This window comes from Choloepus didactylus, chromosome 6 (assembly GCF_015220235.1).
Source record: "Choloepus didactylus isolate mChoDid1 chromosome 6, mChoDid1.pri, whole genome shotgun sequence".
NCBI classification, from domain to species: Eukaryota; Metazoa; Chordata; class Mammalia; order Pilosa; family Megalonychidae; genus Choloepus; species Choloepus didactylus.
In genome coordinates this window covers 86465023-86482967 of record NC_051312.1, presented here as the reverse complement: position 1 = coordinate 86482967, position 17945 = coordinate 86465023, and the positions used below count along the sequence as shown (strand labels likewise).

The 17945-nt window shown below is 38.8% G+C and overlaps 1 protein-coding gene across 1 annotated transcript in view; it reads left to right on the top strand.

Annotated features, from left to right (window-relative positions):
• ARAP1 (ArfGAP with RhoGAP domain, ankyrin repeat and PH domain 1) overlaps nt 1–17945 on the top strand; it is a 74190-nt gene that overhangs the window by 7784 nt on the left and 48461 nt on the right.

The following is a 17945-nucleotide window of genomic DNA, read 5'->3' as shown; positions in this document are numbered from 1 at the left end:
GGCATCTTTATACTGTTGAGCCATCTTATCCAAGAACATAAAATGCATTTCTGTTTGTTTATGTTTTCCTTTGGGTCCTTCAGTAGCCTTTTTTTTTTTCCCCATTTAATGCACATAGTCCAACATATAGGAGATATAAAAAGATACACAGTGAGAAGTGTCTTTCACACCCAGACGAGGCTCTTACCAGGGGTCTGAGGAGCGGCCCAAGCAAAGTGTGTGCCTGGCCATGTGTTTGTTTGTTTGTTTGTTTTTTAATTTTAATTTTATTTTGAAATAAATTCAAAGTTACAGGAACAGTTGCAAAAACAATACAAACCCTATACACAGCATACCCTGACCCCCCTCCCCCGATACCCCAATCCACCAAATTTAATATACTGTCACACCGCCATTTCTTTCCCTCCCTCTCTCCCTCCCTATCATCCATCATCTATTGCTTTGTCCTCTGAACATATGAGAGCTAGCTGCACACACCCTTGAACAAACAATATAATTCACATATACAATTCCCATGAACAAGAACATTCTTTTATGTAACCCCATTAAGCGCAGCTAAGAAGTTCAAGAAATTCAACTTTGATACAAAGCTTACATTCTATATTTCCTTTTTTTTTTTTTTTCTTATGTCCCAACTGTGTCCCTTTGAGCCTCCTGTCCTCCATCCTCAGATCTCATCCAGGGTCATCCTTGGCATTCAATTTTCATCTATTTAGACTGTCTTTTTTTTTTTTTTTTTCAATTGTGGAAACATACGTACAGCCTAAATCTTCCCATTCCACCCCCTCCCTAGCATTCCTTTAGTGGGATTAATCACATTTAGAATGTTGTAATGCTATCACCTTCCCACCATCCTTTACTAGAAATTTCCCATCACCTCAAACAGCAACCCTACACTCATTTCTTAACTCCCCATTGCCCCCGTCCCCCACTTCTCATAACCCATACTCTACTTTTCATCTCTATGGTCATATTCTCTGATAATTTCTTTGTGTTTACTGTGGGGCTTAAATTTAACCTCTTAAATCCATAACAACCTTGGTTTTCTTTGATACCAACTTAACTTCAATAGGACACATAAACTATGTTCCTATACTCCTTCATTCCCCCACCTTTATATAGTTCTTGTCAAAAATTACATATTTTACATTGAGTCCAAAACCACTGATTTGTCATTAGAGTTTAAGTATTTTATATCCTGTAGGAAGTAAATAGTGGAGTTACAAATAAAAAATTATTGACTTCTATTTGTATTCCATTGTGGTCAGAGAATGTGCTTCGAATATATTCAATTTTTTTTTTTTTTATTTATTGAGGCTTGTTTTATGTCCCAGCATATGGTCTATTCTGGAGAAAGATCTGTGATCACTAGAGAAAAATGTGTGTCCTGGTAATTTGGGATGTAAGGTTCTATATATGTCTGTTAAAATTCTCTATATCTCTCTCTCCTTTCTTTGTCTCTCTGTTGGTAGGGCTTCCTTTAGAATCTGAAGTAGGACAGGTCTTTTATTGGCAAAGTCTCTCAGCATTTGTTTGTCTGTGAAAAATTTAAGCCCTCCCTCAAATTTGAAGGAGAGTTTTGCTGGATAAAGTATTCTTGGCTGGAAATTTTTCTCTCTCAGAATTTTAAGTATGTCATGCCACTGCCTTCTCGCCTCCATGGTTGCCACTGAGTAGTCACTACTTAGTCTTATATTGTTTCCTTTGTATGTGGTGAATTGCTTTTTTCTTGCTGCTTTCAGAACTTGCTCCTTCTCTTCAGTATTTGAGAGTCTGATCAGAATATGTCTTGGGGTGGGTTTATTTGGATTTATTCTATTTGGAGTTCGCTGGGCATTTATGCTTTGTGTGTTTGTATTGTGTAGAAGGTTGGGGAAGTTTTCCCCAACAATTTCTTTGAATACTCTTTCTAGACCTTTACCCTTCTCTTCCCCTTCTGGGACACCAATGAGTCTTAAGTTTGGACGTTTTATTTTATCTATCGTATCCCTGAGATCCATTGTGATTTTTTCAATTTTTTTCTCCATTCTTTCTTTTGTTCTTTCATTTTCTGTTCTGTGGACCTCTAGGACACTGAGTTGTTGTTCAGCTTCCTCTAATCTTGTATTATGAGTATCCAGAGTCTTTTTAATTTGGCAACAGTTTCTTTTATTTCCATAAGATCTTCTATTTTTTTATTTACTCTTGCAATTTCTTCTTTATGCTCTTCTAGGGTCTTCTTTATGTCCTTTATGTCCTGTGCCATGTTCTTCTTCATGTCCTTTATATCCTGTGCCATGCTCTCATTCTTTGACTGTAGTTCTTTGATTAATTGCGCAAGTACTGTGTCTCTTCTGATCGTTTGATTTGGGTGTTTGGGATTGGGTTCTCCATATCGTCTGGTTTTATCATATGCTTTAAGATTTTCTGTTGTTTTTGATCTCTTGGCATTTGCTTTGCTTGATAACGTTCTTTCAAGTTATAAAAAATACCAACCTAATTTTTCAGATCTTCAACTTGGTGGCGTTTACTTTCTGTAACTAACCAGCACATGGCGTCTGCAAGGCACCTATTCCCCTCAAGTCAGTTCTCAACTTTGTCTTTGTGGTGTGTGGGGAAATGATTCTTGTGGGGTTCAATTTGTGCACTTAGTTTGGGTGTGTTGTTTGTGCTGTCCGCCCTGGGTGTGGGGCGTGTGTCTGGGTGGTTAGGGAGGCAGAGTAGCTTTAATATTCAAACCTCCCAGGTGTTCCTGGAGATTCAAGGCTGTTGCAAGTGTCTAAGGCTTCATTTCCGTCTTGCCACAGGTTTTCTCCGCTGCTGACCCACAAGCCCCCGGCATTGACATAGGGTCCCTGGGTTTTCCGAGAGGGCCCCCCTTCTCACTTGTGATCTTCCAGGACCTCTGCTGCGGGAAGGCTGTGCTACGTCACAAGTGCACACCATCCCTCAAGGGAAGCCCCAGTCTGCCAGGCCATGCAGGGGTGTTCCCAGACTGATGCAAAAATGGCTGAATGGGGCGTCTCAACCCCCACCCCCCTTTCGCACAGCCCTGCCTTCCCAGCTCCAGGACAACTAGCTGTGGGTGCACCCAAGGCCACTGTCCACGGCCGATATTGTGGCGTGTGCGTGGTTCCGTGGGATACACTCCCTGTCACACTGAGTTTCCTGGCGCAGCTCTGGGCTGTGAGTACGGCGCTGGGCAGGAGTGTCCCCAGCCTGCTGGGGAGCCAGCTGCAAGCGGCGCGGTTTCTTTCTCCTTTTGGCTCTCCCCTCTGCCCCCCTGACCCTGAGGCAATCAGCAGCAGTCTATCCTCCATGCCAAACACTGAGAGATTGGCACAGCCCGCTCCTGCCGTGCTTCACTGCGTGGTTCTCACCATCGCAACTGCAGCCGCTCCTGGGTCTTTTTTTTAAAGAACTGGTCTGTCTCCAAACTCCAACCCCCAGTTTCCCCACACCACAGCGCGGCCGCAGGACTTTAGCTGGCTTACTCACTCGTTTCAGAATGCAGAGTCCCAGTTTCACCAAGTGCACGGTCCCTGTGGTTTTAGCAGACCTTGTCCGGCTGGTACATCGCTGAAACTGGTGTTCTGGGTCACTTTCTGGTTTTTATCTAGTATTTTTCACGGAGGTGTTTTTTTACCCTGTCTCACCTAGCCACCATCTTAGGTTCTCCTGGCCATGTGTTTTTATAAATTTTGTAAAAGGAAGATATTTTTGTATCCTTTTTCTTAAAGTGGGCATCCAAATTACGTAAGCTTCAGGCCTCCTAAAATCCAGACCTACCTCCACTCCTGCCTCTCCCTCAGCCACCCAGTCTCCCTGCTCAGAGGCAACCAGCTTGCCTTGTCTCCTCTGCATCTTTTCAGTTTTTTTCTGCATTTACAAGTAGACACAAATGTGCCTATCCCCTCATTTTGTTGTGTTTTTTTTTTTTTTACCCCCACATGAAAGGCAGAATGCTAAGCATACTATTTTTCATTTTTCTTTATTCGTTTAACAATATATTTTGGAGGTCAAATCGAGACATAAGGAGTTTCCTCATTTTTTTTTGGCTTCCCAGTATTGTGCTTTATGACTGCACCATAATTTAGTTAACCATTCCCCCATCGATGGACATTTTGGTTATTGCCAATCTTTCGTTATTATACAAAGTGCTGAAACAAATAGCCTTCTGTATAGTGATGTGTACCTGTAAAACTGCAGGATAAATGCTTAGGGTGGCTGGGCCAAAAGGCAGAAGCACTTGGGGCTCTTTTTTGTACTTTAAAATTTTTATTTATTTCTTTATTTTTATTTTAATTTAATTTTTATCTTTTTTATTACAGAAGTTATAGGTTTCCAGAAAAATCATGCATAAAATACAGAGTTCTCATATACTGCCCTATTATTAACACCTTGTACTGGTGTGGTACATTCGTTACAATTTATGAAAAAACATTTTTATAATTTTACTATCAACTATAGTTCATTGTTTATAATAGGGTTCACTGTTTGTATTGTACAATCTTATGTTTTTGAGAAAAAATTTTACTCTAGTAACATATATACAATCTAAAATTTCCTCCTTTTATCCACATTCAAATATATGATTCATTGCTTTTAATTTCAGTCACTATGTTGTACTACTATCACCACAACTTTACAATCAACCCAAATAGAAACTGCACAATTTAAGCATTAACTCCCCATTCCCTACCCTCACCCCAGCCCCTGGTAACCTAATTCTAGTTTCTAACTCTGTGAATTTGCTTATTCTTATTATTTTGTATCAGTGAAACCATATAATGTGTCCTTCTGTGCCTGGCTTATTTCAATCAACATGATGTCTTCAAGGTTTATCCAGGTTGTTACATGTATCAGAACTTCGGTTCTTTTCATGGCTGAATGATATCCCATTCTATGTATAGGCCACATTTTATTTATTCACTCCTCGGTTGATGGACACTTGGTTTGCTTCCGTCTTTTGGCAATTGTGAATGATACCGCTATGAACATCAGTATCCAAATATCTGTTCGAGTCCATGCTTTCCAATTCTTTTGGTTATATGTGGGAAACTAGGTCTTCCATGTTGCCTGAGGCATAGCTGGGGTGGTGGCTTAGAACGCTGAGCCGCAGGGCTGCATGGAATGCCATGCAGGCCTGCCCTGTAAAGATGTGTGTCTTGTGACTACCGTTGTCTTAAACCTAGATTGTATACACCTGATGTAAACCTAGATTGTATACACCTGATGTAAACATAGGTATCTGGTGAGCTCTCCCAAGCCTGAGGACCTTTAGCAGACACACCTGATTTTCTGTAATAAATAGCTGAAGCAAGGCTGCATTGTCGTCCACTTAGCATGAGATGCAGTGGGCCCCCTGCTCCCTTAATTCTTAACTTTGTGTCTGTGTCTCATTCCTGCGCCGCCCTGTCAGCAACAGTTATACACCTGGAAGTGGGATTGCCAGGTCGTATTGTAATGCTATACTTCTTTCTGAAGAACTGCCAAACTTTTCCACAGCAGCTGTACCATTTTACATTCCCACCAAAAATACCCGGGGTGCACGGCCTGGAGGAGGGGCCCACTTGCAAGTCTCAGGAGCCATACGCCAATACCAAGGACTTGTGGGTCACTGGCAGAGACAAACTGTGGCAGGACTGAACTGAAGGATTAGACTATTGCAGCAGCTTTAAAACTCTAGGATCACCAGAGAGATTTGATTGTTAGAGCCACCCCCCCCCGACTGCCCAGAAATACGCCCCATATACAGGGCAGGCAACACCAACTACACACGCAAGCTTGGTACACCAATTGGACCCCACAAGACACAATCCCCCACTCACCAAAAAGGCTAAGCAGGGGAGAACTGGCTTGTGGAGAACAGGTGGCTCGTGGACGCCACCTGCTGGTTAGTTAGAGAAAGTGTACTCCACGAAGCTGTAGATCTGATAAATTAGAGATAAGGACTTCAATTGGTCTACAAATCCTAAAAGAACCCTATCAAGTTCAGCAAATGCCACGAGGCCAAAAACAACAGAAAATTATAAAGCATATGAGAAAACCAGACGATATGGATAACCCAAGCCCAAGTACCCAAATCAAAAGACCAGAAGAGACACAGCACCTAGAGCAGCTACTCAAAGAACTAAAGATGAACAATGAGACCATAGTACGGGATACAAAGGAAATCAAGAAGACCCTAGAAGATCATAAAGAAGACATTGCAAGACTAAATAAAAAAATGGATGATCTTATGGAAATTAAAGAAACTGTTGACCAAATTAAAAAGATTCTGGACACTCATAGTACAAGACTAGAGGAAGTTGAACAACGAATCAGTGACCTGGAAGATGACAGAATGGAAAATGAAAGCATAAAAGAAAGAATGGGGAAAAAAATTGAAAAAATCGAAATGGACCTCAGGGATATGATAGATAATATGAAATGTCCGAATATAAGACTCATTGGTGTCCCAGAAGGGGAAGAAAAGGGTAAAGGTCTAGGAAGAGTATTCAAAGAAATTGTTGGGGAAAACTTCCCAAATCTTCTAAACAACATAAATACACAAATCATAAATGCTCAGCGAACCCCAAATAGAATAAATCCAAATAAACCCACTCCGAGACATATACTGATCACACTGTCAAACACAGAAGAGAAGGAGCAAGTTCTGAAAGCAGCAAGAGAAAAGCAATTCACCACATACAAAGGAAACAGCATAAGACTAAGTAGTGACTACTCAGCAGCCACCATGGAGGCGAGAAGGCAGTGGCATGATATATTTAAAATTCTGAGTGAGAAAAATTTCCAACCAAGAACACTTTATCCAGCAAAGCTCTCCTTCAAATTTGAGGGAGAGCTTAAATTTTTCACAGACAAACAAATGCTGAGAGAATTTGCTAACAAGAGACCTGCCCTACTGGAGATACCAAAGGGAGCCCTACAGACAGAGAAACAAAGAAAGGACAGAGAGACTTGGAGAAAGGTTCAGTACTAAAGAGATTCGGTATGGGTACAATAAAGGATATTAATAGACAGAGGGGAAAAATATGACAAACATAAACCAAAGGATAAGATGGCTGATTCAAGAAATGCCTTCACGGTTATAACGTTGAATGTAAATGGATTAAACTCCCCAATTAAAAGATATAGATTCGCAGAATGGATCAAAAAAAATGAACCATCAATATGTTGCATACAAGAGACTCATCTTAGACACAGGGACACAAAGAAACTGAAAGTGAAAGGATGGAAAAAGATATTTCATGCAAGCTACAGCCAAAAGAAAGCAGGTGTAGCAATATTAATCTCAGATAAAATAGACTTCAAATGCAGGGATGTTTTGAGAGACAAAGAAGGCCACTACCTACTAATAAAAGGGGCAATTCAGCAAGAAGAAATAACAATCATAAATGTCTATGCACCCAATCAAGGTGCCACAAAATACATGAGAGAAACACTGGCAAAACTAAAGGAAGCAATTGATGTTTCCACAATAATTGTGGGAGACTTCAACACATCACTCTCTCCTATAGATAGATCAACCAGACAGAAGACCAATAAGGAAACTGAAAACCTAAACAATCTGATAAATGAATTAGATTTAACAGACATATACAGGACATTACATCCCAAATCACCAGGATACACATACTTTTCTAGTGCTCATGGAACTTTCTCCAGAATAGATCATATGCTGGGACATAAAACAAGCCTCAATAAATTTAAAAAGATTGAAATTATTCAAAGCACATTCTCTGACCACAATGGAATACAATTAGAAGTCAATAACCATCAGAGACTTAGAAAATTCACAAATACCTGGAGGTTAAACAACACACTCCTAAACGATCAGTGGGTTAAAGAAGAAATAGCAAGAGAAATTGCTAAATATATAGAGACGAATGAAAATGAGAACACAACATACCAAAACCTATGGGATGCAGCAAAAGTAGTGCTAAGGGGGAAATTTATAGCACTAAACGCATACATTAAAAAGGAAGAAAGAGCCAAAATCAAAGAACTAATGGATCAACTGAAGAAGCTAGAAAATGAACAGCAAACCAATCCTAAACCAAGTACAAGAAAAGAAATAACAAGGATGAAAGCAGAAATAAATGACATAGAGAACAAAAAAACAATAGAGAGGATAAATATCACCAAAAGTTGGTTCTTTGAGAAGATCAACAAGATTGACAAGCCCCTAGCTAGACTGACAAAATCAAAAAGAGAGAAGACCCATATAAACAAAATAATGAATGAAAAAGGTGACATAACTGCAGATCCTGAAGAAATTAAAAAAATTATAAGAGGATACTATGAACAACTGTATGGCAACAAACTGGATAATGTAGAGGAAATGGACAATTTCCTGGAAACATATGAACAACCTAGACTGACCAGAGAAGAAATAGAAGACCACAACCAACCCATCACAAGCAAAGAAATCCAATCAGTCATCAAAAATCTTCCCACAAATAAATGCCCAGGGCCAGATGGCTTCACAGGGGAATTCTACAAAACTTTCCAGAAAGAACTGACACCAATATTACTCAAACTCTTTCAAAACATTGAAGAAAATGGAACACTACCTAACTCATTTTATGAAGCTAACATCAATCTAATACCAAAACCAGGCAAAGATGCTACAAAAAAGGAAAACTACCGGCCAATCTCCCTAATGAATATAGATGCAAAAATCCTCAACAAAATACTTGCAAATCGAATCCAAAGACACATTAAAAAAATCATACACCATGACCAAGTGGGGTTTATTCCAGGCATGCAAGGATGGTTCAACATAAGAAAATCAATCAATGTATTACAACACATTAACAAGTCAAAAGGGAAAAATCAATTGATCATCTCAATAGATGCTGAAAAAGCATTTGACAAAATCCAACATCCCTTTTTGATAAAAACACTTCAAAAGGTAGGAATTGAAGGAAACTTCCTCAACATGATAAAGAGCATATATGAAAAACCCACAGCCAGCATAGTACTCAATGGTGAGAGACTGAAAGCCTTCCCTCTAAGATCAGGAACAAGACAAGGATGCCCACTGTCATCACTGTTATTCAACATTGTGCTGGAAGTGCTAGCCAGGGCAATCCGGCAAGACAAAGAAATAAAAGGCATCCAAATTGGAAAAGAAGAAGTAAAACTGTCATTGTTTGCAGATGATATGATCTTATATCTAGAAAACCCTGAGAAATCGACGATACAGCTACTAGAGCTAATAAACAAATTTAGCAAAGTAGCGGGATACAAGGTTAATGCGCATAAGTCAGTAATGTTTCTATATGCTAGAAATGAACAAACTGAAGAGACACTCAAGAAAAAGATACCATTTTCAATAGCAACTAAAAAAATCAAGTACCTAGGAATAAACTTAACCAAAGATGTAAAAGACCTATACAAAGAAAACTACATAACTCTACTAAAAGAAATAGAAGGGGACCTTAAAAGATGGAAAAATATTCCATGTTCATGGATAGGAAGACTAAATGTCATTAAGATGTCAATTCTACCCAAACTCATCTACAGATTCAATGCAATCCCAATCAAAATTCCAACAACCTACTTTGCAGACTTGGAAAAACTAGTTATCAAATTTATTTGGAAAGGGAAGATGCCTCGAATTGCTAAAGACACTCTAAAAAAGAAAAACGAAGTGGGAGGACTTACACTCCCTGACTTTGAAGCTTATTATAAAGCCACAGTTGCCAAAACAGCATGGTACTGGCACAAAGATAGACATATAGATCAATGGAATCGAATTGAGAATTCGGAGACAGACCCTCAGATCTATGGCCGACTGATCTTTGATAAGGCCCCCAAAGTCACTGAACTGAGTCATAATGGTCTTTTCAACAAATGGGGCTGGGAGAGTTGGATATCCATATCCAAAAGAATGAAAGAGGACCCCTACCACCCCCTACACAAAAATTAACTCAAAATGGACCAAAGATCTCAATATAAAAGAAAGTACCATAAAACTCCTAGAAGATAATGTAGGAAAACATCTTCAAGACCTTGTATTAGGAGGCCACTTCCTAGACTTTACACCCAAAGCACAAGCAACAAAAGAGAAAATAGATAAATGGGAACTCCTCAAGCTTAGAAGTTTCTGCACCTCAAAGGAATTTCTCAAAAAGGTAAAGAGGCAGCCAACTCAATGGGAAAAAATTTTTGGAAACCATGTATCTGACAAAAGACTGATATCTTGCATATATAAAGAAATCCTACAACTCAATGACAACAGTACAGTCGGCCCAATTATAAAATGGGCAAAAGATATGAAAAGACAGTTCTCTGAAGAGGAAATACAAATGGCCAAGAAACACATGAAAAAATGTTCAGCTTCACTAGCTATTAGAGAGATGCAAATTAAGACCACAATGAGATACCATCTAACACCGGTTAGAATGGCTGCCATTAAACAAACAGGAAACTACAAATGCTGGAGGGGATGTGGAGAAATTGGAACTCTTATTCACTGTTGGTGGGACTGTATAATGGTTCAGCCACTCTGGAAGTCAGTCTGGCAGTTCCTTAGAAAACTAGATATAGAGTTACCATTCGATCCAGCGATTGCACTTCTCGGTATATACCCGGAAGATCGGAAAGCAGTGACACGAACAGATATCTGCACGCCAATGTTCATAGCAGCATTATTCACAATTGCCAAGAGATGGAAACAACCCAAATGTCCTTCAACAGATGAGTGGATAAATAAAATGTGGTATATACACACGATGGAATACTACGCGGCAGTAAGAAGGAACGATCTCGTGAAGCATATGACAACATGGATGAACCTTGAAGACATAATGCTGAGCGAAATAAGCCAGGCACAAAAAGAGAAATATTATATGCTACCACTAATGTGAACTTTGAAAAATGTAAAACAAATGGTTTATAATGTAGAATGTAGGGGAACTAGCAATAGAGAGCAATTAAGGAAGGGGGAACAATAATCCAAGAAGAACAGATAAGCTATTTAACGTTCTGGGGATGCCCAGGAATGACTATGGTCTGTTAATTTCTGATGGATATAGTAGGAGCAAGTTCACAGAAATGTTGCTATATTAGGTAACTTTCTTGGGGTAAAGTAGGAACATGTTGGAAGTTAAGCAGTTATCTTAGGTTAGTTGTCTTTTTCTTACTCCCTTGTTATGGTCTCTTTGAAATGTTCTTTTATTGTATGTTTGTTTTCTTTTTAACTTTTTTTTCATACAGTTGATTTAAAAAAGAAGGGAAAGTTAAAAAAAAAAAAAAAAAGAAAAACAAGGATAAAAAAAAGATGTAGTGCTCCCTTGAGGAGCCTGTGGAGAATGCAGGGGTATTCGCCTACCCCACCTCCATGGTTGCTAACATGACCACAGACATAGGGGACTGGTGGTTTGATGGGTTGAGCCCTCTACCACAGGTTTTACCCTTGGGAAGACGGTTGCTGCAAAGGAGAGGCTAGGCCTCCCTATGGTTGTGCCTAAGAGCCTCCTCCCAAATGCCTCTTTGTTGCTCAGATGTGGCCCTGTCTCTCTAGCTAAGCCAACTTGAAAGGTGAAATCACTGCCCTCCCCCCTACGTGGGATCAGACACCCAGGGGAGTGAATCTCCCTGGCAACGTGGAATATGACTCCCGGGGAGGAATGTAGAGCTGGCATCGTGGGACGGAGAACATCTTCTTGACCAAAAGGGGGATGTGAAAGGAAATGAAATAATCTTCAGTGGCAGAGAGAATCCAAAAGGAGCCGAGAGGTCACTCTGGTGGGCACTCTTACGCACACTTTAGACAACCCTTTTTAGGTTCTAAAGAATTGGGGTAGCTGGTGGTGGATACCTGAAACTATCAAACTACAACCCAGAACCCATGAATCTCGAAGACAGTTGTATAAAAATGTAGCTTATGAGGGGTGACAATGGGATTGGGAAAGCCATAAGGACCACACTCCACTTTGTCTAGTTTATGGATGGATGAGTAGAAAAATAGGGGAAGGAAACAAACAGACAAAGGTACCCAGTGTTCTTTTTTACTTCAATTGCTCTTTTTCACTCTAATTATTATTCTTGTTATTTTTGTGTGTGTGCTAATGAAGGTGTCAGGGATTGATTTAGGTGATGAATGTACAACTGTGTAATGGTACTGTAAACAATCGAAAGTACGATTTGTTTTGTTTGACTGCGTGGTATGTGAATATATCTCAATAAAATGAAGATTAAAAAAATAAATAAATAAAAAATAAAAAATAAATGAATGTTCGTATTTCTCCACATCTTCTCCAACACTTGTAGTTTTCTGTTTTTTTTTTAATAGCAGCCATTCTAGAGGGTGGTATCTCATTATGGTTTTGATTTGCATTTCCCTAATGGCTAATGATGTTGAGCATCTTTTCATGTTCTTTTGGCCATTTGTGTATCTTCTTCCTAGAAATGTTAATTCAAGTCTTTTGCCCATTTTTAAATTGGGTTGGTTGTCTTTTTAATGTTGAGTTGTAGGATTTCTTTTTGTTATTGTTGTTGGTAGACAACTTCCAATAGATATGAAAAAATATTACAAGAATATCAAAAACTTTATGATTAAGAATTATCATTAGTAGCATTTCTACTAAAAATTGTTTACTAAATTAAAGAGCATATTCTACAAGTTCTATAAAAGACAAAAGCAACTTTTTACTAAAAGTGTTTAATAGCCCCTCTTATTCATTTGGCAGGCTCTTCAGGTTAAGTTGCACCCCAAAGTGCAAACAGTAAATTTTTTTTTAGCTTTATTTATTGAAGAATTAAAACAAACAAACAACAAAAAAACACATTTCAAACAAACCAAAGCAAAGGATTAAGGAAAACAAATAACCTAAAATAACTACTTTGCTTCTAACATGTTCTATAGGATTTATTTTTATATCTGGATATTAAATTCTTATCAGATATATGGTTTCCAAATATTTTCTCTCATTGTGTAGGTTGTCTTTTTACTTTCATGATAAGGTCCTTTGATGAACAAAAGTTGTTTTTTTTTTAATTTTGATGAGGTCCCATGTATCTATTTTTTCTTTTGTTGCTTGTGCTTTGGGTGTAAAGTCTAAGGTGCTGTAGATGCTTCCTTATGTTTTCTTCTAGGAGTTTTATAGTTCTGGTTCTTATATTTAGGTCTTTGATCCATTTTTAGTTGATTCTTGTCTATGGTGTGAGGTAGGGGTCCCACTTCATTCTTTTGCATATAGAGATCCAGTTTTCCCAGCACCATTTATTGAAGAGAGTATTATTTCCCAATTGAGTGGACTTGGCATCCTTGTCAAAAATCAGTTGGTCACATACATGAGGGTTGATTCCTGGATTCAATTCCAATAGTGTATACGTCTGTCCTTCTGCCAGTATTCTGCTGTTTTGATTATTGTGGCTTTGTAATAAGTTTTAAGATCAGGAAGTGTGAGTCCTCCAACTTCACTCTTCTTTTTCAAGATGGTTTTAGCTGTTTGGGGACCCTTACCTTTCTATAATTTTGATGGTTGGCTTTTCCGTTTCTGCAAAAAGGCTGTTGCTACTATCTTGTTGAGGATTTTTGCATCTGTATTCATAAGAGATATTTGTCTATAGCTATCTTTTATTGTGGTGTCTTTTATCTGGCTTTAGTATGAGGGTAATGTTAGCCTTATGGAATGAGATAGGGAGTATTCCTGCCCCTTAAATTTTTTGGAAGACTTTGAGGATAAGGTATTAATTCTTCTTGAAATGTTTGGTAAAATTCCCCTGTGAAATCATCTGGTCCTGTGCTTTTCCTCATTGGGATGTTTTTGGTTACTGAGTCAATCCCTTTGCTAGTTGTTGGTTTGATGAGATCTGTTTCTTCTGAGTCAATGTAGATAGTTGGTGTGTTTCTACAAATTTGTCCATTTCATCTAGGTTATCTAATTTGTTGCCGAACAGTTATTCATTGTATCCTCTTATAGTCCTTTTTATTTCTGTGGGGTCAGTAGTAATGTCCTGCTTTTACTTATTTGTGTCCTCTGTCTTTTTTTTTCTTTGTCAGTCTAACTAAAGTTTTGTCTATTTTATTGATCTTTTCAAAGAAGCAACTTTTGGTTTTGTTGATTCTTTCTGTTGTTCTTTATTCTCTATTTCATTCATCTCCACTCTAATCTTTTTAATTTCCTTCTTTCTGTTCACTTTGGGTTTGGTTTGTTCTTTTTCCTAGATCCTCTAGATTTGAGGTAAGGTCGCTGATTTGAGATATTTCTTCTTTTTTAATGTAAGCATTTAGAGCTATAAATTTCCCTCTCAGCACTGTCTTTGCTGTATCCCATCAGTTTTGGTGTGTTTTCATTTTCATTCACCTCAAGAAAATTCTGATTTCCCTTGTGATTTCTTCTTTGACCCACAGGTTGTTTAAGAGTATATGGTTTAATTTCACATATTTGTGAATTTTCCATTTCTCCCTTTGTTATTGATTTCTAGCTTCATTCCATTGTGGTCAGAAAAGACATGTTGTATGTGATTTCAAAGACTGGGTTGGTGACCTGACATATGGTCTGTCTGGAAAATGATCCAGGTATACTAGAGAAGAATGTGTATTCTCCTGCTTTTGGATGAAGTGTTCCCTTTATGCCTGTTAGGTGTAGCTGATTTAGAGTATCATCCAAGTCTTGTATTTCCTTATTTATCTTCTCTGTAGCTGTTCTATCCATTATTGGAAGTGGTGTACTGATATCTCCTACTATTAATGTAGAACTGTCTATTTCTCTCTTCAGATGTGTTGATATTTGCTTCATATATTTTAGGAGTCTGCTGTTAGGTGCAAATATTTATAGTTGTTATATCTTGTTGAATTGACCCCTTTAACAGTATATAATGACCCTCTTTGTCCCTCATAACAGTTTTTGACTTAGAGTTTGTTTTATTTGATGTTAGTATAGCTACCCTAGCTCACTTTTGTTTATTACTTGTTTGGTATATTTTTTCCATCCTTTCACTTTCAACCAACTTATGTCTTTGAATTTAAGTTTAGTGTCTTGTAAACAGCATATGTTGAGTCATGCTTTTTTATCCATTTGCCAATCTCTGCTTTATGACTGGGGAGTTAAACTATTTACATTTAAAATAACTACTGATAATGCAGGACTTTCTTTTGCCATTTTGCTATTTTGTGTTTGTAAGTCTTGTAACTTTTTTGACCCTCAATTCTTCCATTAATGCCTACTTCCATATTAATTTTTTTTGTGTATTGTACCATTTTGAGTCTCTTCTGATTTCTTTATGAATTTAGTTTTTATGTGTTTTCTTTGTGGTTACCATGTGGTTAAAATTTAACATCCTGAATCTATAAAAATCATATTTGATATGATACCAACTTATCTTCAGTGATGTACACATAAGCTGTTTCTGTACCCCTCTGTCTGTACCTTTTTTTGGTGCTTGTTACGAATTATATCTAACACAGTTTATGATTTGGTTTTTCATACTTTTTATACCTTTGCATTTTATCACTTGTAAGAAGTAAGAAGTGTAGTTACATAACAAACATTACAATACAATGGTACTGGCATTTATAATTACCCATATCATTACCTTTACTAGAGGTCTTTATTTCTTTAGGTTACTTTGATCCACTGTCTTGTGTCCTTTTCTTTCAATCTGGAGAAGTCCCTTTAGTATTGCTTGTAGAGTAGGTCTGTTGATAATGAACTCCCTCAGCTTTTATTTATCTGGGAATGTCTTAATCTTTCCCTCATTTCTAAAATCATTTTTTATTATAGAATATAATATATATACATAGAAGTGGTAACTTTCCAAGTGCCATTTAACAAGTAGTTAGAGAGCAAGTTTCAGAGAATGTTATGGATTACAGGTTTCCCTCATTTTTGAAAGAAAGTCTTGCCAGATATAAAATTATTTGTTGGCAATTGTTTTCTTTCAGCACTTTAACTATTTCATACCACTGCCTTTTTGCTTCTATGGTTTCTGTTGAGAAATCAGCACTTAATTTTATTGGGATTCCCTTGTACATAACTCCTTGCAGTTTTTAGAACTCTCTCCTTACCCCTGGCATTGGAAAATTTGATTACTATGTGTCTGGGTGTAGTTCTCTTTGAGTTTATACTGTTTGGGGTTTGTTGGGCATCTTGAATGTGCATATTCATGTCTTTCATTAAAATTGGGGAGTTTTGGGGCATTATCTCTTTGAATGTTCCTTTTGTCCCTTTCTCTCTTTGTTCTTCTGGAACTCCCATGATGTATATATTGGTATGCTTGATGGTGTCCCACAGGTCTCTTAGGCTCTGTTCACTGTCTTTTTTTTTTCTTTCTTTCTGCTCCTTAGCTTGAATCATTTCAGTTGTCTTGTCCTCAAAATCACTGATTCTTTCTGTTGCCACCTCCATTCTGCTGATGAAACCATCTAGGGAATTTTTCATTTCAGTTATTGTGTTCTTCAATTCCAGTATTTCTCTGGAGAGGTGCCCATATTGTTCATTCATCATTTTCATCATATTTTTAGTTCTTTCTCTTTGTTTGCCTGTATCTCTTTAAGCATGTTGCAGCTCATTATTTTAAAGCCATTTCTGTTTAGTCCAAAGTCTGGACCTCTTTGTTGATGGTTTCAGGATTTTTATCTTGTTCCTTTGGATGGGCCTTCATTTCCTTTGTCTTTGCTTGTCTTGTAATCTTTGGTTGCATGCCATACATTTTAATATTTTAAAGTGTTAACCCTGGGGTTTAATGCCTGGGCTATCCTTAAGTTTGTTTCCAGCTAGTGACATGACAAAGATTTTGTTGAATGCCAGGAGCTAATCAAAACAACAAACAAGGTGTAAAGCACCTTTCACTGATTTTGCAAATTGGCTCTACTATGGCTGGTGATCTCCTTTAGAGCTTAGCCGTCCTATCAAGAAGATCACCCTGAGGCAAATGGGAGGTGTGGGTCCTCTCTGTTTATATGGGCCTGTGTGGAGCCAGAGCGGGGGAGCCTACTTCTTTTCCTGGGCTTGTGCTTGCTTAGAGGCCTTAGGAAATTTCCCATTTACAGTTTACTGGAGTTCCAGTGAGCTCCCCCTCTACTCCCTTTGAAATAGACTTCCTACCCCTCCTGGGTGCTGTCTTGAGTGACTTAATGCAAGTATCCTTTGCTCCAGGCCACATCATGTAGTTGTATCTCTGCCTTCAGGACAAAGTGGGAGCTTGCTGAGACACATTCCAGCCTCAGTCTCTCAGACTTCCACCCTGTAGGTGGGCACCAACATACATGCACCCCAGCGTGCACACAGGGGCCACTCTACTCCCTCTGGACCAGAGCCAGGGAGCCACCATGGGAGTGCAAACCGGCTCCACCCAGTATTGTGGAGGGCGTGAGGAAGGGGCCAGCAAGGGCAACAGGAGCTTCTTCTATGGCTTTTGAAGCCACAGAATTCAGCACTTGCCTGGTTAGTACTGGCATTTATAATTACCCATATCATTACCTTTACCAGAGGTCTTTATTTCTTTATGCTGCCCACAGTTTTAAGGAATGTTACTGTCTTTGAGAGTCCTCTGCTGCCTTTGCCCAAGGTGGGCTGGAATGATGGCCACCCTCACAGTGGGCCCCTAGTGATCTGAAGTAGCTGATCAGACCACACACTCCCTGGAGTTTGGAGAACCAGTTCTTTTCTGGCCCACCCTGGCACCAGCAAGCTGTACTAGAAGCCACAGCTCCAGTCCCCACTGCCACCTGCCACAAAGCTGTGGGAGGAAGGATGGTGGCCGCTGCAGGGAGGATGAAATTCATTGGTCTTTATCTCAATTTACCAGCCTCTTCCTCCCGCTCCTCCCTGGATGCTGCACGATGTTCCCCTTGACTCCAGAGTTTCAAAGTGGTTGATTCAGACAGTTCCTGCCAGTTTGATAATTGCTTTGGTGGAGGGGCTGGTTCCTGGAGCGCCCTCCTCCACCAGCTTCCCACAGTCCTCCATTGCTCTTCGTAGAGTTTGGGTTTTGAAAAAGCCGTT